This window comes from Somniosus microcephalus, unplaced genomic scaffold, assembly GCF_052327205.1.
Source record: "Somniosus microcephalus isolate GS21.2 unplaced genomic scaffold, FLI_Smic_1.0 unresolved_chr1, whole genome shotgun sequence".
Classification (NCBI taxonomy): domain Eukaryota; kingdom Metazoa; phylum Chordata; class Chondrichthyes; order Squaliformes; family Somniosidae; genus Somniosus; species Somniosus microcephalus.
This window is the reverse complement of record NW_028225179.1, coordinates 55,728,473-55,752,396: the sequence shown is the minus strand read 5'-3', so window position 1 is coordinate 55,752,396 and position 23,924 is coordinate 55,728,473. Positions and strand designations below refer to the sequence as shown.

The window sequence follows — 23,924 nt, the reverse complement described above, 5'->3', positions numbered from 1 at the left end:
CGGCACCACACATCAACAACTGGAGCTCTGCAAAGTATCGCATGGCTCTCCTTAGGAAACATGGATTTTTGGTGAAGATTCCAAAATCAGCACCGCCAGAAATACAGAAGCGGTGAAATTCAACGCAGGCCTCGCAGCCACTGGAGCCTTCATCCAGAATGGGAACTGGTGCAGGCACAGTTACTTTTAAAAGAATTGTAGCCTTTTCACACGAGAAGAAACTCACCCCTGGAGATTCTATAAAAATAGGCCGCGCTGGGAATCGAACCCAGGATCTCCTAGTTTACTAGACAGACGCTATGACCAGCTAAGCCACGGGACCCAATGCTGGCGCAATTGCTCGCCCCCACTCACTGATGTCTATCAGCTTCCGGTCGCAGTCTTCTGGACTCTCAGGCCGTTTCTTATTTCTCCAGCTCTCTTGTCTATTCCGCCATATGTCCCATTGCTCTCTGTATCTCCCGCTTAATTTATCTCAGTGTCAATCTGTGAGGTGATTCTGAATGATTACCCTATGTTTGTGTCTTATACGAAATAAATGGGGGGATCAGACAACTCTTCCTCTGACACTGGGGAACAAATAAGCCAACAGTTATAACACGATATTGTTTACTGTGATGCAGCAAATACAATATTCCATCTTAAAAGTTTCAGTTTCAATTCTGGGCAAAAGAAACTGTGACTCCAACGTGTTTCCAATAGCCTGCCTTTTAATCTGACGTCACAAACGCCACCATTGCACCTCAAGGTGATTCATAACTAATAAACAGAGAAGTCAAGCACTGAAAGGGTATTTATAGAAAGGGTTGTGAGACTGTGGAATGCACTGGCCCAGCAAGCAGCAGATTTAAAACAAGGTTTATAAACCGGCAGCCTGTGGGAGGAAGGGGGCAGAGAGGCAAGAGAGACACAGGAAAGATCAACTTGGAAACGATTGACCCCGAATCTACTTTAAATCCCCCCACTGCATTTCAACCCATTTCATGTCAGATTCACAAATTGATGCATGTGAGCAATATAGGACATTTATCGCTGTCTCTGGTCTAGAATAACTGCTTTATTATTTGCTCCCACCCGCTGTGTTTAGGCTCCACCCTGAATATTTATCTCCGACCTAGAATCAGTTTGTAATCTGGAGACAAGGTTTCTGCAGGCGGCGGGCAGGGAGCAGAGGCTGTGACTGACCTGAGTCATGTGGGAGCAGAACACAATGTTTCTGCTGTTTATTTTCATTACCCTGCAGAATATTCCATACTGTTCTCAACATCTTACATACCGTTAAATATCGGAAGTTTTCTTTTATTGTAATGATCGCTGCGATTCTTCTGGACTTGCTGAATTTGCAGCAAATTAAATATCACGAAACCGTCATCGCCAACAATAAACAGGGTTAGCGATTTGAGAATTTAGTATCTTGGAGCCGATATTTTCGCGGTTGCGATGGCCGAGTGGTTAAGGCGTTGGATTTGAAATCCAATGGGTGTTTCACCGCGCAGATTCGAGCCCTGCTCGCAGCGGGTTTTCTCATTATGATAATTAATTACTTCAAATAAATTATTTTCTTCAATCTGCTCCCTCTTGGAGGATTTTGGAATTTTCAATGCCGGTTTTAAGGAAACTAAAGGATTGCCGAGACAACTGGATCACTTACTTCAAGAAGGTTTGCTGACCGAATTCCAAAAGTTATCTGCAGATTGTCTGGAAGCTCCAGATAAGGAGGCCTCGACAGTCTCTGAGGTACCTTCCCATACACTCGCTGCTGTCCGGTAGCATCAGTCTGTGTAACCATGGGAGAGAGAGAATGGAAAGTCACTGCAAGGCATGATTCTGTCAGCAGCAATGTTACAAGAGCAGCCATTCTAAAGTGAAAAGCAGAACACATTCCAGGAGACAGGCCAGGAGACAGACAAACGGAGTGGAGATCTGGAAGACTGACCAGAAAAAAAACAAGGAGGACACCAACTCATAATTCATCTCTCCCTCTCCCGAAGCAGAAGAATTGAACATTCTGAGTTTTGAGTTGCACCACTGAGGTTGTACAAGTCTCTCTCTGTATAAACTTGTATTATTATGTCAATAAAACGATTTGTTTGAAAAGTTTGAAGCTTCATTTCCCAAGGAATTTTCTGAATCAGGCTGCATTGGTTCCGAAGGCCGGCTCTGCTTTCGCAGAGCTTGACTGTCGGGAGGTCCCGCAGGTCGAAATGTATCGACTGGTTTCAAAGCACCAACTCAGATTGGGGCGTATGGGACATGTGGCCCAGGAAGAGTGGTGGTAGCAGAGCACACTTAGCAGTTTAAGTGGCTGAAAGTGAATGTTAGATTAAGGAAATACCGCAGGAAAATTATAATGAAATTGAAGGGGGAAAGTAAAGGAGAGCTATTGATTGTGGAAGGAAGAAAAGTCTGCGTTATGGTTCGGTTTGGAGCCGAAGTTGCTGCGGCCAGAATGCAGATTATTAATCACGATACGAGCACGGCACCACACATCAACAACTGGAGCTCTGCAAAGTATCGCATGGCTCTCCTTCGGAAACATGGATTTTTGGTGAAGATTCCAAAATCAGCACCGCCAGAAATACAGAAGCGGTGAAATTCAACGCAGGCCTCGCAACCACTGGAGCCTTCATCCAGAATGGGAACTGGTGCAGGCACAGTTACTTTTAAAAGAATTGTAGCCTTTTCACACGAGAAGAAACTCACCCCTGGAGATTCTATAAAAATAGGCCCCGCTGGGAATCGAACCCAGGATCTCCTGTTTACTAGACAGACGCTATGACCAGCTAAGCCACGGGACCCAATGCTGGCGCAATTGCTCGCCCCCACTCACTGATGTCTATCAGCTTCCGGTCGCAGTCTTCTGGACTCTCAGGCCGTTTCTTATTTCTCCAGCTCTCTTGTCTATTCCGCCATATGTCCCATTGCTCTCTGTATCTCCCGCTTAATTTATCTCAGTGTCAATCTGTGAGGTGATTCTGAATGATTACCCTATGTTTGTGTCTTATACGAAATAAATGGGGGGATCAGACAACTCTTCCTCTGACACTGGGGAACAAATAAGCCAACAGTTATAACACGATATTGTTTACTGTGATGCAGCAAATACAATATTCCATCTTAAAAGTTTCAGTTTCAATTCTGGGCAAAAGAAACTGTGACTCCAACGTGTTTCCAATAGCCTGCCTTTTAATCTGACGTCACAAACGCCACCATTGCACCTCAAGGTGATTCATAACTAATAAACAGAGAAGTCAAGCACTGAAAGGGTATTTATAGAAAGGGTTGTGAGACTGTGGAATGCACTGGCCCAGCAAGCAGCAGATTTAAAACAAGGTTTATAAACCGGCAGCCTGTGGGAGGAAGGGGGCAGAGAGGCAAGAGAGACACAGGAAAGATCAACTTGGAAACTATTGACCCCGAATCTACTTTAAATCCCCTCACTGCATTTCAACCCATTTAATGTCAGATTCACAAATTGATGCATGTGAGCAATATAGGACATTTATCGCTGTCTCTGGTCTAAAATAACTGCTTTATGATTTGCTCCCACCCGCTGTGTTTAGGCTCCACCCTGAATATTTATCTCCGACCTAGAATCAGTTTGTAATCTGGAGACAAGGTTTCTGCAGGCGGCGGGCAGGGAGCAGAGGCTGTGACTGACCTGAGTCATGTGGGAGCAGAACACAATGTTTCTGCTGTTTATTTTCATTACCCTGCAGAATATTCCATACTGTTCTCAACATCTTACATACCGTTAAATATCGGAAGTTTTCTTTTATTGTAATGATCGCTGCGATTCTTCTGGACTTGCTGAATTTGCAGCAAATTAAATATCACGAAACCGTCATCGCCAACAATAAACAGGGTCAGCGATTTGAGAATTTAGTATCTTGGAGCCGATATTTTCGCGGTTGCGATGGCCGAGTAGTTAAGGCGTTGGATTTGAAATCCAATGGGTGTTTCCCCGCGCAGATTCGAGCCCTGCTCGCAGCGGGTTTTCTCATTATGATAATTAATTACTTCAAATAAATTATTTTCTTCAATCTGCTCCCTCTTGGAGGATTTTGGAATTTTCAATGCCGGTTTTAAGGAAACTAAAGGATTGCCGAGACAACTGGATCACTTACTTCAAGAAGGTTTGCTGACCGAATTCCAAAAGTTATCTGCAGATTGTCTGGAAGCTCCAGATAAGGAGGCCTCGACAGTCTCTGAGGTACCTTCCCATACACTCGCTGCTGTCCGGTAGCATCAGTCTGTGTAACCATGGGAGAGAGAGAATGGAAAGTCACTGGAAGGCATGTTTCTGTCAGCAGCAATGTTACAAGAGCAGCCATTCTAAAGTGAAAAGCAGAACACATTCCAGGAGACAGTCCAGGAGACAGACAAACGGAGTGGAGATCTGGAAGTCTGACCAGAAAAAAAACAAGGAGGACACCAACTCATAATTCATCGCTCCCTCTCCCGAAGCAGAAGAATTGAACATTCTGAGTTTTGAGTTGCACCACTGAGGTTGTACAAGTCTCTCTCTGTAAAATTTGTATTATTATGTCAATAAAACGATTTGTTTGAAAAGTTTGAAGCTTCATTTCCCAAGGAATTTTCTGAATCGGGCTGCATTGGTTCCGAAGGCCAGCTCTGCTTTCGCAGAGCTTGACTGCCGGGAGGTCCCGCAGGTCGAAATGTATCGACTGGTTTCAAAGCACCAACTCAGATTGGGGCGTATGGGACATGTGGCCCAGGAAGAGTGGTGGTAGCAGAGCACACTTAGCAGTTTAAGTGGCTGAAAGTGAATGTTAGATTAAGGAAATACCGCAGGAAAATTATAATGAAATTGAAGGGGGAAAGTAAAGGAGAGCTATTGATTGTGGAAGGAAGAAAAGTCTGCGTTATGGTTCGGTATGGAGCCGAAGTTGCTGCGGCCAGAATGCAGATTATTAATCACGATACGAGCACGGCACCACACATCAACAACTGGAGCTCTGCAAAGTATCGCATGGCTCTCCTTAGGAAACATGGATTTTTGGTGAAGATTCCAAAATCAGCACCGCCAGAAATACAGAAGCGGTGAAATTCAACGCAGGCCTCGCAGCCACTGGAGCCTTCATCCAGAATGGGAACTGGTGCAGGCACAGTTACTTTTAAAATAATTGTAGCCTTTTCACACGAGAAGAAACTCACCCCTGGAGATTCTATAAAAATAGGCCCCGCTGGGAATCGAACCCAGGATCTCCTGTTTACTAGACAGACGCTATGACCAGCTAAGCCACGGGACCCAATGCTGGCGCAATTGCTCGCCCCCACTCACTGATGTCTATCAGCTTCCGGTCGCAGTCTTCTGGACTCTCAGGCCGTTTCTTATTTCTCCAGCTCTCTTGTCTATTCCGCCATATGTCCCATTGCTCTCTGTATCTCCCGCTTAATTTATCTCAGTGTCAATCTGTGAGGTGATTCTGAATGATTACCCTATGTTTGTGTCTTATACGAAATAAATGGGGGGATCAGACAACTCTTCCTCTGACACTGGGGAACAAATAAGCCAACAGTTATAACACGATATTGTTTACTGTGATGCAGCAAATACAATATTCCATCTTAAAAGTTTCAGTTTCAATTCTGGGCAAAAGAAACTGTGACTCCAACGTGTTTCCAATAGCCTGTCTTTTAATCTGACGTCACAAACGCCACCATTGCACCTCAAGGTGATTCATAACTAATAAACAGAGAAGTCAAGCACTGAAAGGGTATTTATAGAAAGGGTTGTGAGACTGTGGAATGCACTGGCCCAGCAAGCAGCAGATTTAAAACAAGGTTTATAAACCGGCAGCCTGTGGGAGGAAGGGGGCAGAGAGGCAAGAGAGACACAGGAAAGATCAACTTGGAAACTATTGACCCCGAATCTACTTTAAATCCCCCCACTGCATTTCAACCCATTTAATGTCATATTCACAAATTGATGCATGTGAGCAATATAGGACATTTATCGCTGTCTCTGGTCTAAAATAACTGCTTTATTATTTGCTCCCACCCGCTGTGTTTAGGCTCCACCCTGAATATTTATCTCCGACCTAGAATCAGTTTGTAATCTGGAGACAAGGTTTCTGCAGGCGGCGGGCAGGGAGCAGAGGCTGTGACTGACCTGAGTCATGTGGGAGCAGAACACAATGTTTCTGCTGTTTATTTTCATTACCCTGCAGAATATTCCATACTGTTCTCAACATCTTACATACCGTTAAATATCGGAAGTTTTCTTTTATTGTAATGATCGCTGCGATTCTTCTGGACTTGCTGAATTTGCAGCAAATTAAATATCACGAAACCGTCATCGCCAACAATAAACAGGGTCAGCGATTTGAGAATTTAGTATCTTGGAGCCGATTTTTTCGCGGTTGCGATGGCCGAGTGGTTAAGGCGTTGGATTTGAAATCCAATGGGTGTTTCCCCGCGCAGATTCGAGCCCTGCTCGCAGCGGGTTTTCTCATTATGATAATTAATTACTTCAAATAAATTATTTTCTTCAATCTGCTCCCTCTTGGAGGATTTTGGAATTTTCAATGCCGGTTTTAAGGAAACTAAAGGATTGCCGAGACAACTGGATCACTTACTTCAAGAAGGTTTGCTGACCGAATTCCAAAAGTTATCTGCAGATTGTCTGGAAGCTCCAGATAAGGAGGCCTCGACAGTCTCTGAGGTACCTTCCCATACACTCGCTGCTGTCCGGTAGCATCAGTCTGTGTAACCATGGGAGAGAGAGAATGGAAAGTCACTGCAAGGCATGATTCTGTCAGCAGCAATGTTACAAGAGCAGCCATTCTAAAGTGAAAAGCAGAACACATTCCAGGAGACAGGCCAGGAGACAGACAAACGGAGTGGAGATCTGGAAGACTGACCAGAAAAAAAACAAGGAGGACACCAACTCATAATTCATCTCTCCCTCTCCCGAAGCAGAAGAATTGAACATTCTGAGTTTTGAGTTGCACCACTGAGGTTGTACAAGTCTCTCTCTGTATAAACTTGTATTATTATGTCAATAAAACGATTTGTTTGAAAAGTTTGAAGCTTCATTTCCCAAGGAATTTTCTGAATCAGGCTGCATTGGTTCCGAAGGCCGGCTCTGCTTTCGCAGAGCTTGACTGTCGGGAGGTCCCGCAGGTCGAAATGTATCGACTGGTTTCAAAGCACCAACTCAGATTGGGGCGTATGGGACATGTGGCCCAGGAAGAGTGGTGGTAGCAGAGCACACTTAGCAGTTTAAGTGGCTGAAAGTGAATGTTAGATTAAGGAAATACCGCAGGAAAATTATAATGAAATTGAAGGGGGAACGTAAAGGAGAGCTATTGATTGTGGAAGGAAGAAAAGTCTGCGTTATGGTTCGGTTTGGAGCCGAAGTTGCTGCGGCCAGAATGCAGATTATTAATCACGATACGAGCACGGCACCACACATCAACAACTGGAGCTCTGCAAAGTATCGCATGGCTCTCCTTCGGAAACATGGATTTTTGGTGAAGATTCCAAAATCAGCACCGCCAGAAATACAGAAGCGGTGAAATTCAACGCAGGCCTCGCAACCACTGGAGCCTTCATCCAGAATGGGAACTGGTGCAGGCACAGTTACTTTTAAAAGAATTGTAGCCTTTTCACACGAGAAGAAACTCACCGCTGGAGATTCTATAAAAATAGGCCCCGCTTGGAATCGAACCCAGGATCTCCTGTTTACTAGACAGACGCTTTGACCAGCGAAGCCACGGGACCCAATGCTGGCGCAATTACTCGCCCCCACTCACTGATGTCTATCAGCTTCCGGTCGCAGTCTTCTGGACTCTCAGGCCGTTTCTTATTTCTCCAGCTCTCTTGTCTATTCCGCCATATGTCCCATTGCTCTCTGTATCTCCCGCTTAATTTATCTCAGTGTCAATCTGTGAGGTGATTCTGAATGATTACCCTATGTTTGTGTCTTATACGAAATAAATGGGGGGATCAGACAACTCTTCCTCTGACACTGGGGAACAAATAAGCCAACAGTTATAACACGATATTGTTTACTGTGATGCAGCAAATACAATATTCCATCTTAAAAGTTTCAGTTTCAATTCTGGGCAAAAGAAACTGTGACTCCAACGTGTTTCCAATAGCCTGCCTTTTAATCTGACGTCACAAACGCCACCATTGCACCTCAAGGTGATTCATAACTAATAAACAGAGAAGTCAAGCACTGAAAGGGTATTTATAGAAAGGGTTGTGAGACTGTGGAATGCACTGGCCCAGCAAGCAGCAGATTTAAAACAAGGTTTATAAACCGGCAGCCTGTGGGAGGAAGGGGGCAGAGAGGCAAGAGAGACACAGGAAAGATCAACTTGGAAACTATTGACCCCGAATCTACTTTAAATCCCCCCACTGCATTTCAACCCATTTAATGTCAGATTCACAAATTGATGCATGTGAGCAATATAGGACATTTATCGCTGTCTCTGGTCTAAAATAACTGCTTTAATATTTGCTCCCACCCGCTGTGTTTAGGCTCTACCCTGAATATTTATCTCCGACCTAGAATCAGTTTGTAATCTGGAGACAAGGTTTCTGCAGGCGGCGGGCAGGGAGCAGAGGCTGTGACTGACCTGAGTCATGTGGGAGCAGAACACAATGTTTCTGCTGTTTATTTTCATTACCCTGCAGAATATTCCATACTGTTCTCAACATCTTACATACCGTTAAATATCGGAAGTTTTCTTTTCTTGTAATGATCGCTGCGATTCTTCTGGACTTGCTGAATTTGCAGCAAATTAAATATCACGAAACCGTCATCGCCAACAATAAACAGGGTCAGCGATTTGAGAATTTAGTATCTTGGAGCCGATATTTTCGCGGTTGCGATGGCCGAGTGGTTAAGGCGTTGGATTTGAAATCCAATGGGTGTTTCCCCGCGCAGATTACGAGCCCTGCTCGCAGCGGGTTTTCTCATTATGATAATTAATTACTTCAAATAAATTATTTTCTTCAATCTGCTCCCTCTTGGAGGATTTTGGAATTTTCAATGCCGGTTTTAAGGAAACTAAAGGATTGCCGAGACAACTGGATCACTTACTTCAAGAAGGTTTGCTGACCGAATTCCAAAAGTTATCTGCAGATTGTCTGGAAGCTCCAGATAAGGAGGCCTCGACAGTCTCTGAGGTACCTTCCCATACACTCGCTGCTGTCCGGTAGCATCAGTCTGTGTAACCATGGGAGAGAGAGAATGGAAAGTCACTGCAAGGCATGATTCTGTCAGCAGCAATGTTACAAGAGCAGCCATTCTAAAGTGAAAAGCAGAACACATTCCAGGAGACAGGCCAGGAGACAGACAAACGGAGTGGAGATCTGGAAGACTGACCAGAAAAAAAACAAGGAGGACACCAACTCATAATTCATCTCTCCCTCTCCCGAAGCAGAAGAATTGAACATTCTGAGTTTTGAGTTGCACCACTGAGGTTGTACAAGTCTCTCTCTGTAAAATTTGTATTATTATGTCAATAAAACGATTTGTTTGAAAAGTTTGAAGCTTCATTTCCCAAGGAATTTTCTGAATCGGGCTGCATTGGTTCCGAAGGCCGGCTCTGCTTTCGCAGAGCTTGACTGTCGGGAGGTCCCGCAGGTCGAAATGTATCGACTGGTTTCAAAGCACCAACTCAGATTGGGGCGTATGGGACATGTGGCCCAGGAAGAGTGGTGGTAGCAGAGCACACTTTGCAGTTTAAGTGGCTGAAAGTGAATGTTAGATTAAGGAAATACCGCAGGAAAATTATAATGAAATTGAAGGGGGAAAGTAAAGGAGAGCTATTGATTGTGGAAGGAAGAAAAGTCTGCGTTATGGTTCGGTTTGGAGCCGAAGTTGCTGCGGCCAGAATGCAGATTATTAATCACGATACGAGCACGGCACCACACATCAACAACTGGAGCTCTGCAAAGTATCGCATGGCTCTCCTTAGGAAACATGGATTTTTGGTGAAGATTCCAAAATTAGCACCGCCAGAAATACAGAAGCGGTGAAATTCAACGCAGGCCTCGCAGCCACTGGAGCCTTCATCCAGAATGGGAACTGGTGCAGGCACAGTTACCTTGAAAAGAATTGTAGCCTTTTCACACGAGAAGTAACTCACCCCTGGAGATTCTATAAAAATAGACCCCGCTGGGAATCGAACCCAGGATCACCTGTTTACTAGACAGACGTTTTGACCAGCTAAGCCACGGGACCGAATACTGGCGCAATTTCTCGCCCGCACTCACTGATGTCTATCAGCTTGCGGTCACTGTCTTCTGGACTCTCAGGCCGTTTCTTATTTCTCCAGCTCTCTTGTCCATTCCGCCATATGTCCCATTGCTCTCTGTATCTCCCGCTTAATTTATCTCAGTGTCAATCTGTGAGGTGATTCTGAATGATTACCCTATGTTTGTGTCTTATCTATATATATAAATCGGTACTTCTGCCTGTCATTCTGTCTGTCATTCTGTCTGTCATTCTGTCATCGCCTGTGCGTCTGTCGGGCTATGCGCTCGCAAGTGACAGGGCATACCTACGCGCGCGTTACCTGCAAAGAAAGCTTACGCTTCAGAGACGGTTTTAAGCGTATTTACTTTTCAGTCGGACGAAAAGTGTTCGCGCCTTATGCAAAAAACCTTCAGCAAAAAACCTTCAAAATTAAACTCATTATCTGCTAGCATTGATTGACTGACATCAAGGTTCCACCAATCCTGTTCCATCACGATTGACCAATCCTACAGTACGGTCCCCTGATGGTTGGCCGGTGTGTGTGTGGACGGGACTATTCGTTTTCATCTCGGGGATGTGGCAGCCATTCTTTCACTAAGCTTCCTGCTCAAATGACTTCAGCTTCCAGCTATAACGACTTTCAAAGTTAGTATCTCTTTTAAAAATAACATAAGATTTACCAAAAACGTTTTATAAGTACTTTCACTTTCATTTTTCAACCTTTTAAATGGTAGACATACAGGGACACAGGCAGGGCCCTAAGCCTGCCACTCGATTTAAAATGTTGCCCAGCACCAGATTCACAAAGGGACACAGACAGGGCCCCAAAGCCAGAAGTAGTTTCACTTTCATTTTGCAAGCTTTTAAAAGGTAGACAGACAGGGACACACACAGGGCCCTAAAGCCTGCCACTCGATTTAAAATGTTGCCCAGCACCAGATTCACAAAGGGACACAGACAGGGCCCCAAAGCCTGGCACTCGATTTAAACCGCCTGCCCCAAAACAGCCCCGGCAATGCCGGGCTCCCCAGCTAGTATGAAATAAATGGGGGGATCAGACAACTCTTCCTCTGACACTGGGGAACAAATAAGCCAACAGTTATACCACGATATTGTTTACTGTGATGCAGCAAATACAATATTCCAGCTTAAAAGTTTCAGTTTCAATTCTGTGCAAAAGAAACTGTGACTCCAACGTGTTTCCAATAGCCTGCCTTTTAATCTGACGTCACAATCGCCACCATTGCACCTCAAGGTGATTCATAACTAATAAGCAGAGAAGTCAAGCACTGAAAGGGTATTTGTAGAAATGGTTGTGAGACTGTGGAATGCACTGGTCCAGCAAGCAGCAGATTTAAAACAAGGTTTAAAAACCGGCAGCCTGTGGGAGGAAGGGGGCAGAGAGGCAAGAGATACACAGGAAAGATCAACTTGGAAACTATTGACCCCGAATCTACTTTAAATCCCCCCACTGTATTCACAAATTGATGCATGTGAGCAATATAAGACATTTATCGCTGTCTCTGGTCTAAAATAACTGCTTTATTATTTGATCCCACCCGCTGCGTTTAGGCTCTACCCTGAATATTTATCTCGGACCTAGAATCAGTTTGTAATCTGGAGACAAGGTTTCTGCAGCCGGCGGGCAGGGAGCAGAGGCTGTGGCTGATCTGTGTCATGTGGGAGCAGAACACAATGTTTCTGCTGTTTATTTTCATTACCCTGCAGAATATTCCATACTGTTCTCAACATCTTACATACCGTTAAATATCGGAAGTTTTCTTTTATTGTAATGATCGCTGCGATTCTTCTGGACTTGCTGAATTTGCAGCAAATTAAATATCACGAAACCGTCATCGCCAACAATAAACAGGGTCAGCGATTTGAGAATTTAGTATCTTGGAGTCAACATTTTCGTGGCTGCGATGGCCGAGTGGTTAAGGCGTTGGACTTGAAATCCAATGGGGTTTCCCCGCGCAGGTTCGAGCCCTGCTCGCAGCGGGCTCTCTCATTATGATAATTAACTACTTCAAATAATTTATTTACTTCAATCTGCTCCCTCTTGGAGGATTTTGGAATTTTCAATGCCGGTTTTAAGGAAACTAAAGGATTGCCGAGACAACTGGATCACTTACTTCAAGAAGGTTTGCTGACCGAATTCCAAAAGTTATCTGCAGATTGTCTGGATGCTCCAGATAAGGAGGCCTCGACAGTCTCTGAGGTACCTTCCCATACACTCGCTGCTGTCCGGTAGCATCAGTCTGTGTAACCATGGGAGAGAGAGAATGGAAAGTCACTGCAAGGCATGTTTCTGTCTGCAGCAATGTTACAAGAGCAGCCATTCTAAAGTGAAAAGCAGAACACATTCCAGGAGACAGGCCAGGAGACAGACAAACGGAGTGGAGATCTGGAAGACTGACCAGAAAAAAAACAAGGAGGACACCAACTCATAATTCATCTCTCTCTCTCCCGAAGCAGAAGAATTGAACATTCTGAGTTTTGAGTTGCACCACTGAGGTTGTACAAGTCTCTCTCTGTTTAAACTTGTATTATTATGTCAATAAAACGATTTGTTTGAAAAGTTTGAAGCTTCATTTCCCAAGGAATTTTCTGATTCGGGCTGCATTGGTTCCGAAGGCCGGCTCTGCTTTCGCAGAGCTTGACTGTCGGGAGGTCCCGCAGGTCGAAATGTATCGACTGGTTTCAAAGCACCAACTCAGATTGGGGCGTATGGGACATGTGGCCCAGGAAGAGTGGTGGTAGCAGAGCACACTTAACAGTTTAAGTGGCTGAAAGTGAATGTTAGATTGAGGAAATACCGCAGAAAAATTATAATGAAATTGAAGCGGGAAAGTAAAGGAGAGCTATTGATTGTGGAAGGAAGAAAAGTCTGCGTTATGGTTCGGTTTGGAGCCGAAGTTGCTGCGGCCAGAATGCAGATTATTAATCACGATACGAGCACGGCACCACACATCAACAACTGGAGCTCTGCAAAGTATCGCATGGCTCTCCTTAGGAAACATGGATTTTTGGTGAAGATTCCAAAATCAGCACCGCCAGAAATACAGAAGCGGTGAAATTCAACGCAGGCCTCGCAGCCACTGGAGCCTTCATCCAGAATGGGAACTGGTGCAGGCACAGTTACTTTTAAAAGAATTGTAGCCTTTTCACACGAGAAGAAACTCACCCCTGGAGATTCTATAAAAATAGGCCCCGCTGGGAATCGAACCCAGGATCTCCTGTATTACTAGACAGACGCTTTGACCAGCTAAGCCACGGGACCCAATGCTGGCGTAATTGCTCGCCCCCACTCACTGATGTCTATCAGCTTCCGGTCGCAGTCTTCTGGACTCTCAGGCCGTTTCTTATTTCTCCAGCTCTCTTGTCTATTCCGCCATATGTCCCATTGCTCTCTGTATCTCCCGCTTAATTTATCTCAGTGTCAATCTGTGAGGTGATTCTGAATGATTACCCTATGTTTGTGTCTTATACGAAATAAATGGGGGGATCAGACAACTCTTCCTCTGACACTGGGGAACAAATAAGCCAACAGTTATAACACGATATTGTTTACTGTGATGCAGCAAATACAATATTCCATCTTAAAAGTTTCAGTTTCAATTCTGGGCAAAAGAAACTGTGACTCCAACGTGTTTCCAATAGCCTGCCTTTTAATCTGACGTCACAAACGCCACCATTGCACCTCAAGGTGATTCATAACTAATAAACAGAGAAGTCAAGCACTGAAAGGGTATTTATAGAAAGGGTTGTGAGACTGTGGAATGCACTGGCCCAGCAAGCAGCAGATTTAAAACAAGGTTTATAAACCGGCAGCCTGTGGGAGGAAGGGGGCAGAGAGGCAAGAGAGACACAGGAAAGATCAACTTGGAAACTATTGACCCCGAATCTACTTTAAATCCCCCCACTGCATTTCAACCCATTTAATGTCAGATTCACAAATTGATGCATGTGAGCAATATAGGACATTTATCGCTGTCTCTGGTCTAAAATAACTGCTTTATTATTTGCTCCCACCCGCTGTGTTTAGGCTCTACCCTGAATATTTATCTCCGACCTAGAATCAGTTTGTAATCTGGAGACAAGGTTTCTGCAGGCGGCGGGCAGGGAGCAGAGGCTGTGACTGATCTGAGTCATGTGGGAGCAGAACACAATGTTTCTGCTGTTTATTTTCATTACCCTGCAGAATATTCCATACTGTTCTCAACATCTTACATTCCGTTAAATATCGGAAGTTTATCTTTTATTGTAATGATCGCTGCGATTCTTCTGGACTTGCTGAGTTTGCAGCAAATTAAATATCACGAAACCGTCATCGCCAACAATAAACAGGGTCAGCGATTTGAGAATTTAGTATCTTGGAGCCGATATTTTCGCGGCTGCGATGGCCGAGTGGTTAAGGCGTTGGATTTGAAATCCAATGGGTGTTTCCCCGCGCAGGTTCGAGCCCTGCTCGCAGCGGGTTTTCTCATTATGATAATTAATTACTTCAAATAAATTATTTTCTTCAATCTGCTCCCTCTTGGAGGATTTTGGAATTTTCAATGCCGGTTTTAAGGAAACTAAAGGATTGCCGAGACAACTGGATCACTTACTTCAAGAAGGTTTGCTGACCGAATTCCAAAAGTTATCTGCAGATTGTCTGGAAGCTCCAGATAAGAAGGCCTCGACAGTCTCTGAGGTACCTTCCCATACACTCGCTGCTGTCCGGTAGCATCAGTCTGTGTAACCATGGGAGAGAGAGAATGGAAAGTCACTGCAAGGCATGTTTCTGTCAGCAGCAATGTTACAAGAGCAGCCATTCTAAAGTGAAAAGCAGAACACATTCCAGGAGACAGGCCAGGAGACAGACAAACGGAGTGGAGATCTGGAAGACTGACCAGAAAAAAAACAAGGAGGACACCAACTCATAATTCATCTCTCCCTCTCCCGAAGCAGAAGAATTGAACATTCTGAGTTTTGAGTTGCACCACTGAGGTTGTACAAGTCTCTTTCTGTTTAAACTTGTATTATTATGTCAATAAAACGATTTGTTTGAAAAGTTTGAAGCTTCATTTCCCAAGGGATTTTCTGAATCGGGCTGCATTGGTTCCGAAGGCCGGCTCTGATTTCGCAGAGCTTGACTGTCGGGAGGTCCCGCAGGTCGAAATGTATCGAGTGGTTTCAAAGCACCAACTCAGATTGGGGCGTATGGGACATGTGGCCCAGGAAGAGTGGTGGTAGCAGAGCACACTTAGCAGTTTAAGTGGCTGAAAGTGAATGTTAGATTAAGGAAATACCGCAGAAAAATTATAATGAAATTGAAGCGGGAAAGTAAAGGAGAGCTATTGATTGTGGAAGGAAGAAAAGTCTGCGTTATGGTTCGGTTTGGAGCCGAAGTTGCTGCGGCCAGAATGCAGATTATTAATCACGATACGAGCACGGCACCACACATCAACAACTGGAGCTCTGCAAAGTATCGCATGGCTCTCCTTAGGAAACATGGATTTTTGGTGTAGATTCCAAAATCAGCACCGCCAGAAATACAGAAGCGGTGAAATTCAACGCAGGCCTCGCAGCCACTGGAGCCTTCATCCAGAATGGGAACTGGTGCAGGCACAGTTACTTTTAAAAGAATTGTAGCCTTTTCACACGAGAAGAAACTCACCCCTGGAGATTCTATAAAAATAGGCCCCGCTGGGAATCGAACCCAGGATCTCCTGTTTACTAGACAGACGCTTTGACCAGCTAAGCCACGGGCCCCAATGCTGGCGCAATTGCTCGCCCCCACTCACTGATGTCTATCAGCTTCCGGTCGCAGTCTTCTGGACTCTCAGGCCGTTTCTTATTTCTCCAGCTCTCTTGTCTATTCCGCCATATGTCACATTGCTCTCTGTATCTCCCGCTTAATTTATCTCAGTGTCAATCTGTGAGGTTATTCTGAATGATTACCCTATGTTTGTGTCTTATACGAAATAAATGGGGGGATCAGACAACTCTTCCTCTGACACTGGGGAACAAATAAGCCAACAGTTATAACACGATATTGTTTACTGTGATGCAGCAAATACAATATTCCATCTTAAAAGTTTCAGTTTCAATTCTGGGCAAAAGAAACTGTGACTCCAACGTGTTTCCAATAGCCTGCCTTTTAATCTGACGTCACAAACGCCAGCATTGCACCTCAAGGTGATTCATAACTAATAAACAGAGAAGTCAAGCACTGAAAGGGTATTTATAGAAAGGGTTGTGAGACTGTAGAATGCACTGGCCCAGCAAGCAGCAGATTTAAAACAAGGTTTATAAACCGGCAGCCTGTGGGAGGAAGGGGGCAGGGAGGCAAGAGACACACAGGAAAGATCAACTTGAAAACTATTGACCCCGAATCTACTTTAAATCCCCCCACTGCATTTCAACCCATTTAATGTCAGATTCACAAATTGATGCATGTGAGCAATATAGGACATTTATCGCTGTCTCTGGTCTAAAATAACTGCTTTATTATTTGCTCCCACCCGCTGTGTTTAGGCTCTACCCTGAATATTTATCTCCGACCTAGAATCAGTTTGTAATCTGGAGACAAGGTTTCTGCAGGCGGCGGGCAGGGAGCAGAGGCTGTGACTGATCTGAGTCATGTGGGAGCAGAACACAATGTTTCTGCTGTTTATTTTCATTACCCTGCAGAATATTCCATACTGTTCTCAACGTCTTACATACCGTTAAATATCGGAAGTTTTCTTTTATTGTAATGATCGCTGCGATTCTTCTGGACTTGCTGAATTTGCAGCAAATTAAGTATCACGAAACCGTCATCGCCAACAATAAACAGGGTCAGCGATTTGAGAATTTAGTATCTTGGAGCCAATATTTTCGCGGCTGCGATGGCCGAGTGGTTAAGGCGTTGGATTTGAAATCCAATGGGTGTTTCCCCACGCAGGTTCGAGCCCTGCTCGCAGCGGGTTTTCTCATTATGATAATTAATTACTTCAAATAAATTATTTTCTTCAATCTGCTCCCTCTGGGAGGATTTTGGAATTTTCAATGCCGGTTTTAAGGAAACTAAAGGATTGCCGAGACAACTGGATCACTTACTTCAAGAAGGTTTGCTGACCGAATTCCAAAAGTTATCTGCAGATTGTCTGGAAGCTCCAGATAAGGAGGCCTCGACAGTCTCTGAGGTACCTTCCCATACACTCGCTGCTGTCCGGTAGCATCACTCTGTGTAACCATGGGAGAGAGAGAATGGAAAGTCACTGGAAGGCATGTTTCTGTCAGCAGCAATGTTACAAGAGCAGCCATTCTAAAGTGAAAAGCAGAACACATTCCAGGAGACAGTCCAGGAGACAGACAAACGGAGTGGAGATCTGGAAGACTGACCAGAAAAAAAACAAGGAGGACACCAACTCATAATTCATCGCTCCCTCTCCCGAAGCAGAAGAATTGAACATTCTGAGTTTTGAGTTGCACCACTGAGGTTGTACAAGTCTCTCTCTGTAAAATTTGTATTATTATGTCAATAAAACGATTTGTTTGAAAAGTTTGAAGCTTCATTTCCCAAGGAATTTTCTGAATCGGGCTGCATTGGTTCCGAAGGCCGGCTCTGCTTTCGCAGAGCTTGACTGTCGGGAGGTCCCGCAGGTCGAAATGTATCGACTGGTTTCAAAGCACCAACTCAGATTGGGGCGTATGGGACATGTGGCCCAGGAAGAGTGGTGGTAGCAGAGCACACTTAGCAGTTTAAGTGGCTGAAAGTGAATGTTAGATTAAGGAAATACCGCAGGAAAATTATAATGAAATTGAAGGGGGAAAGTAAAGGAGAGCTATTGATTGTGGAAGGAAGAAAAGTCTGCGTTATGGTTCGGTTTGGAGCCGAAGTTGCTGCGGCCAGAATGCAGATTATTAATCACGATATGAGCACGGCACCACACATCAACAACTGGAGCTCTGCAAAGTATCGCATGGCTCTCCTTAGGAAACATGGATTTTTGGTGAAGATTCCAAAATCAGCACCGCCAGAAATACAGAAGCGGTGAAATTCAACGCAGGCCTCGCAGCCACTGGAGCCTTCATCCAGAATGGGAACTGGTGCAGGCACAGTTACATTGAAAAGAATTGTAGCCTTTTCACACGAGAAGAAACTCACCCCTGGAGATTCTATAAAAATAAGCCCCGCTGGGAATCGAACCCAGGATCACCTGTTTACTAGACAGACGCTTTGACCAGCTAAGCCACGGGACCGAATGCTGGCACAATTTCTCGCCCGCACTCACTGATGTCTATCAGCTTGCGGTCACTGCCTTCTGGACTCTCAGGCCGTTTCTTATTTCTCCAGCTCTCTTGTCCATTCCGCCATATGTCCCATTGCTCTCTGTATCTCCCGCTTAATTTATCTCAGTGTCAATCTGTGAGGTGATTCTGAATGATTACCCTATGTTTGTGTCTTATCTATATATATAAATCGGTACTTCTGCCTGTCATTCTGTCTGTCATTCTGTCATCGCCTGTGCGTCTGTCGGGCTATGCGCTCGCAAGTGACAGGGCATACCTACGCGCGCGTTACCTGCAAAGAAAGCTTACGCTTCAGAGACGGTTTTAAGCGTATTTACTTTTCAGTCGGACGAAAAGTGTTCGCGCCTTATGCAAAAAACCTTCAGCAAAAAACCTTCAAAATTAAACTCATTATCTGCTAGCATTGATTGACTGACATCAAGGTTCCACCAATCCTGTTCCATCACGATTGACCAATCCTCCAGTACGGTCCCCTGATGGTTGGCCGGTGTGTGTGTGGACGGGACTATTCGTTTTCATCTCGGGGATGTGGCAGCCATTCTTTCACTAAGCTTCCTGCTCAAATGACTTCAGCTTCCAGCTATAACGACTTTCAAAGTTAGTAACTCTTTTAAAAATAACATAAGATTTACCAAAAACGTTTTATAAGTACTTTCACTTTCATTTTTCAACCTTTTAAAAGGTAGACATACAGGGACACAGACAGGGCCCTAAGCCTGCCACTCGATTTAAAATGTTGCCCAGCACCAAATTCACAAAGTGACACAGACAGGGCCCCAAAGCCAGAAGTAGTTTCACTTTCATTTTGCAAGCTTTTAAAAGGTAGACAGACAGGGACACACACAGGGCCCTAAAGCCTGCCATTCGATTTAAAATGTTGCCCAGCACCAGATTCACAAAGGGACACAGACAGGGCCCCAAAGCCTGGCACTCGATATAAACCGCCTGCCCCAAAACAGCCCCGGCAACGCCGGGCTCCACAGCTAGTATGAAATAAATGGGGGGATCAGACAACTCTTCCTCTGACACTGGGGAACAAATAAGCCAACAGTTATACCACGATATTGTTTACTGTGATGCAGCAAATACAATATTCCAGCTTAAAAGTTTCAGTTTCAATTCTGTGCAAAAGAAACTGTGACTCCAACGTGTTTCCAATAGCCTGCCTTTTAATCTGACGTCACAATCGCCACCATTGCACCTCAAGGTGATTCATAACTAATAAGCAGAGAAGTCAAGCACTGAAAGGGTATTTGTAGAAAGGGTTGTGAGACTGTGGAATGCACTGGTCCAGCAAGCAGCAGATTTAAAACAAGGTTTAAAAACCGGCAGCCTGTGGGAGGAAGGGGGCAGAGAGGCAAGAGAGACACAGGAAAGATCAACTTGGAAACTATTGACCCCGAATCTACTTTAAATCCCCCCACTGTATTCACAAATTGATGCATGTGAGCAATATAAGACATTTATCGCTGTCTCTGGTCTAAAATAACTGCTTTATTATTTGATCCCACTCGCTGCGTTTAGGCTCTACCCTGAATATTTATCTCCGACGTAGAATCAGTTTGTAATCTGGAGACAAGGTTTCTGCAGCCGGCGGGCAGGGAGCAGAGGCTGTGGCTGATCTGTGTCATGTGGGAGCAGAACACAATGTTTCTGCTGTTTTTTTTCATTACCCTGCAGAATATTCCATACTGTTCCCAACATCTTACATACCGTTAAATATCGGAAGTTTTCTTTTATTGTAATGATCGCTGCGATTCTTCTGGACTTGCTGAATTTGCAGCAAATTAAATATCACGAAACCGTCATCGCCAACAATAAACAGGGTCAGCGATTTGAGAATTTAGTATCTTGGAGCCGACATTTTCGCGGCTGCGATGGCCGAGTGGTTAAGGCGTTGGACTTGAAATACAATGGGATTTCCCCGCGCAGATTCGCGCCCTGCTCGCAGCGGGCTCTCTCATTAAGATAATTAATTACTTCAAATAAATTATTTTCTTCAATCTGCTCCCTCTTGGAGAATTTTCAATGCCGGTTTTAAGGAAATTAAAGGATTGCCGAGACAACTGGATCACTTACTTCAAGAAGGTTTGCTGACCGAATTCCAAAAGTTATCTGCAGATTGTCTGGAAGCTCCAGATAAGAAGGCCTCGACAGTCTCTGAGGTACCTTCCCATACACTCGCTGCTGTCCGGTAGCATCAGTCTGTGTAACCATGGGAGAGAGAGAATGGAAAGTCACTGCAAGGCATGTTTCTGTCAGCAGCAATGTTACAAGAGCAGCCATTCTAAAGTGAAAAGCAGAACACATTCCAGGAGACAGACAAACGGAGTGGAGATCTGGAAGACTGACCAGAAAAAAAACAAGGAGGACACCAACTCATAATTCATCTCTCCCTCTCCCGAAGCAGAAGAATTGAACATTCTGAGTTTTGAGTTGCACCACTGAGGTTGTACAAGTCTCTCTCTGTTTAAACTTGTATTATTATGTCAATAAAACGATTTGTTTGAAAAGTTTGAAGCTTCATTTCCCAGGAATTTTCTGAATCGGGCTGCATTGGTTCCGAAGGCCGGCTCTGCTTTCGCAGAGCTTGACTGTCGGGAGGTCCCGCAGGTCGAAATGTATCGACTGGTTTCAAAGCACCAACTCAGATTGGGGCGTATGGGACATGTGGCCCAGGAAGAGTGGTGGTAGCAGAGCACACTTAGCAGTTTAAGTGGCTGAAAGTGAATGTTAGATTAAGGAAATACCGCAGAAAAATTATAATGAAATTGAAGCGGGAAAGTAAAGGAGAGCTATTGATTGTGGAAGGAAGAAAAGTCTGCGTTATGGTTCGGTTTGGAGCCGAAGTTGCTGCGGCCAGAATGCAGATTATTAATCACGATACGAGCACGGCACCACACATCAACAACTGGAGCTCTGCAAAGTATCGCATGGCTCTCCTTAGGAAACATGGATTTTTGGTGAAGATTCCAAAATCAGCACCGCCAGAAATACAGAAGCGGTGAAATTCAACGCAGGCCTCGCAGCCACTGGAGCTTTCATCCAGAATGGGAACTGATGCAGGCACAGTTACATTTAAAAGAATTGTCGGTTTTTCACACGAGAAGAAACTCACCCGTGGAGATTCTTTAAATATAGGCCCAGCTGGGAATCGAACCCAGAATCTCCTCGTTTACTAGACAGACGCTTTAGACCAGCTCAGCCACGGGACCGAATGCTGGCGCAATTTTTCGCCCCCACTCACTGATGTCTATCAGCTTCCGGTCACTGTCTTCTGGACTCTCAGGCCGTTTCTTATTTCTCCAGCTCTCTTGTCCATTTCGCCATATGTCCCATTGCTGTCTGTAGCTCCCGCTTAATTTATCTCAGTGTCAATCTGTGAGGTGATTCTGAATGTTTGTGTCTTATATGAAATAAATGGGGGGATCAGACAACTCTTCCTCTGACACTGGGGAACAAATAAGCCAACAGTTAAAACACGATTTTCTTTATTGTGCTGCAGCAAATACAATATTCCATCTTAAAAGTTTCAGTTTCAATTCTGTGCTAAAGAAACTGTGACTCCAACGTGTTTCCAATAGGCTGCCTTTTAATCTGACGTCACAAATGCCACCATTGCACCTCAAGGAGATTCATAACTAATAAACAGAGAAGTCAAGCACTGAAAGGGTATTTGTAGAAAGGGTTGTGGGACTGTGGAATGCATTGGCCGAGCAAGCAGCAGATTTGAAACAAGATTTAAAAACCGGCAGCCTGTGGGAGGAAGGCGGCAGAGAGGCAAGCGAGACACAGGAAAGATCAACTTGGAAACTATTGGCCTCGAATCTACTGTAAATACCCCCACTGTATTTAAACCCATTTAATGTCAGATTCACACATTGATGCATGTGAGCAATATAGGACATTTATCGCTGCCTCTGGTCTAAAATAAATGCTTTATTATTTGATCCCGCCCGCTGTGTTTAGGCTCTACCCTGAATATTGATCTCCGACCTAGAATCAGTTTGTAATCTGGAGACAATGTTTCTGCAGCCGGCGGGCAGGGAGCAGAGGCTGTGCCTGATCTGTGTCATGTGGGAGCAGAAGTACGACGCCAACGTTAAAAAGGGGCTCACGAGGGACCTTTCGCAAATTTCAATCTACAATCCCTCAAGCGAGATTCATACCCATTCACTGAAATGTCACTCTGTCTGGAATACAGACCGAATCAACTGATTATCAAATGTATATTCAAATAGATTTGTCATGTATTGTCCGTTGCATTTTGACTGATTCAGGTAAGCAGAGTATTGGAGACAGCAGTTTTGCATTCCCAATACCAATGCTCTGTCACGCGTGCCCGCAGTTCCATTTCCATTCCAAACCGTCTTTTTACTGTCAATGATTTGCCCGGAATGTGCTTGGAGAAGTGTTAGAATCGCAGTACAGCCCTTCTCAATGTCGCTTCCTCTAAATTTCCGCTGATGATTTTCACCAGTTTAAGATTCATCAGCTTGAGCTCCAAATTTGTCGATTGTACCTCGAGGGCACTTTTCATACGTAAATCTGCAACATCTGCCAGAGAACGATTCAGGTTCAGCTGTTCCAAAACAATGAGTCGGTCATATTACCTACACGCTGCAGGTGTAAACCTCTGCGCTCCTCTGCTTCAATGATATCTTGTTACGCAGCGATGGGCAGTTTACGCTCTCTGAGGTTGCAATTGCTGCTTTCCACCAGCAGAGGGCGCTTGGAGAGAGCGGGGCCGGACAGGCGGCCTGAATGTTGCTGCTGCCGCGGCCACACTCACTCTGGGAGCTGGGGAAAAGCAAACAAACTCATGGGTTTGTTACCGCATCTGAAATGCAGCTCCTAACTGTTGCTATTGACCGAGGCATCGTTGCAGGATCCTGTAATGATCTCTCACACTGTCGGTATCTCTGTAGAGTTTAATTGTGTACAGAACTCTTGTCCATTTCGCCATGTGTCTCATTGCCATCTGTATCTACCGCTTTGTTTATACCTGTGTCAATCTGTGAGGTGATTCTGAATGATTACCCTGTGTTTGTGTCTTACATGAAATAAATGAGGAGATCAGACCATCCTTCCTCTGACACTGGGGAGCTAATGAGCCAGCCTTTATAACAAGATATGTTTTATTGTGATGCAGCAAATACAATAGTCCATCTTGAAAGATTCCGGTTCAATTCTGTGCAAAAGAAACTGTGACCCCAACGTGTTTCCAAATCGCCGCCTTTTAATTTGACGTCAGAAACGCCACCATTGCACCTCAAGGTGCTTCATAACTAATAAACAGAGAAGTCAAGCAGTGAAAGGGTATTTGTAAAAAGGCTTGTGGGACTGTGGAATGCTCTGGCCCAGAGAAGCAGAAATAAAACAAGGTTTAAAAACCGTC

General features: G+C 44.6%; 13 non-coding genes across 13 annotated transcripts; 7 read left to right on the top strand and 6 right to left on the bottom strand.

The window, feature by feature from the left end:
• The first annotated feature begins 1,434 nt into the window (after window positions 1-1,434).
• trnas-uga (transfer RNA serine (anticodon UGA)) lies at window positions 1,435-1,517 on the top strand. The gene has a single exon. It is a non-coding gene; the product is annotated as a tRNA-Ser (tRNA).
• A 1,207-nt stretch (window positions 1,518-2,724) lies between these two features.
• On the bottom strand, window positions 2,725-2,798 carry trnat-agu (transfer RNA threonine (anticodon AGU)). Its single transcript has one exon. It is a non-coding gene; the product is annotated as a tRNA-Thr (tRNA).
• A 1,112-nt stretch (window positions 2,799-3,910) lies between these two features.
• trnas-uga (transfer RNA serine (anticodon UGA)) lies at window positions 3,911-3,993 on the top strand. The gene has a single exon. It is a non-coding gene; the product is annotated as a tRNA-Ser (tRNA).
• Window positions 3,994-5,199: 1,206 nt separating this feature from the next.
• On the bottom strand, window positions 5,200-5,273 carry trnat-agu (transfer RNA threonine (anticodon AGU)). Its single transcript has one exon. It is a non-coding gene; the product is annotated as a tRNA-Thr (tRNA).
• A 1,112-nt stretch (window positions 5,274-6,385) lies between these two features.
• trnas-uga (transfer RNA serine (anticodon UGA)) lies at window positions 6,386-6,468 on the top strand. The gene has a single exon. It is a non-coding gene; the product is annotated as a tRNA-Ser (tRNA).
• Window positions 6,469-8,861: 2,393 nt separating this feature from the next.
• On the top strand, window positions 8,862-8,945 carry trnas-uga (transfer RNA serine (anticodon UGA)). The gene has a single exon. It is a non-coding gene; the product is annotated as a tRNA-Ser (tRNA).
• A 1,206-nt stretch (window positions 8,946-10,151) lies between these two features.
• Window positions 10,152-10,225, bottom strand: trnat-agu (transfer RNA threonine (anticodon AGU)). Its single transcript has one exon. It is a non-coding gene; the product is annotated as a tRNA-Thr (tRNA).
• A 1,934-nt stretch (window positions 10,226-12,159) lies between these two features.
• Window positions 12,160-12,241, top strand: trnas-uga (transfer RNA serine (anticodon UGA)). The gene has a single exon. It is a non-coding gene; the product is annotated as a tRNA-Ser (tRNA).
• A 1,207-nt stretch (window positions 12,242-13,448) lies between these two features.
• trnat-agu (transfer RNA threonine (anticodon AGU)) lies at window positions 13,449-13,523 on the bottom strand. Its single transcript has one exon. It is a non-coding gene; the product is annotated as a tRNA-Thr (tRNA).
• A 1,113-nt stretch (window positions 13,524-14,636) lies between these two features.
• On the top strand, window positions 14,637-14,719 carry trnas-uga (transfer RNA serine (anticodon UGA)). The gene has a single exon. It is a non-coding gene; the product is annotated as a tRNA-Ser (tRNA).
• A 1,207-nt stretch (window positions 14,720-15,926) lies between these two features.
• trnat-agu (transfer RNA threonine (anticodon AGU)) lies at window positions 15,927-16,000 on the bottom strand. The gene has a single exon. It is a non-coding gene; the product is annotated as a tRNA-Thr (tRNA).
• A 1,112-nt stretch (window positions 16,001-17,112) lies between these two features.
• On the top strand, window positions 17,113-17,195 carry trnas-uga (transfer RNA serine (anticodon UGA)). Its single transcript has one exon. It is a non-coding gene; the product is annotated as a tRNA-Ser (tRNA).
• A 1,206-nt stretch (window positions 17,196-18,401) lies between these two features.
• Window positions 18,402-18,475, bottom strand: trnat-agu (transfer RNA threonine (anticodon AGU)). The gene has a single exon. It is a non-coding gene; the product is annotated as a tRNA-Thr (tRNA).
• Window positions 18,476-23,924: the final 5,449 nt, after the last annotated feature.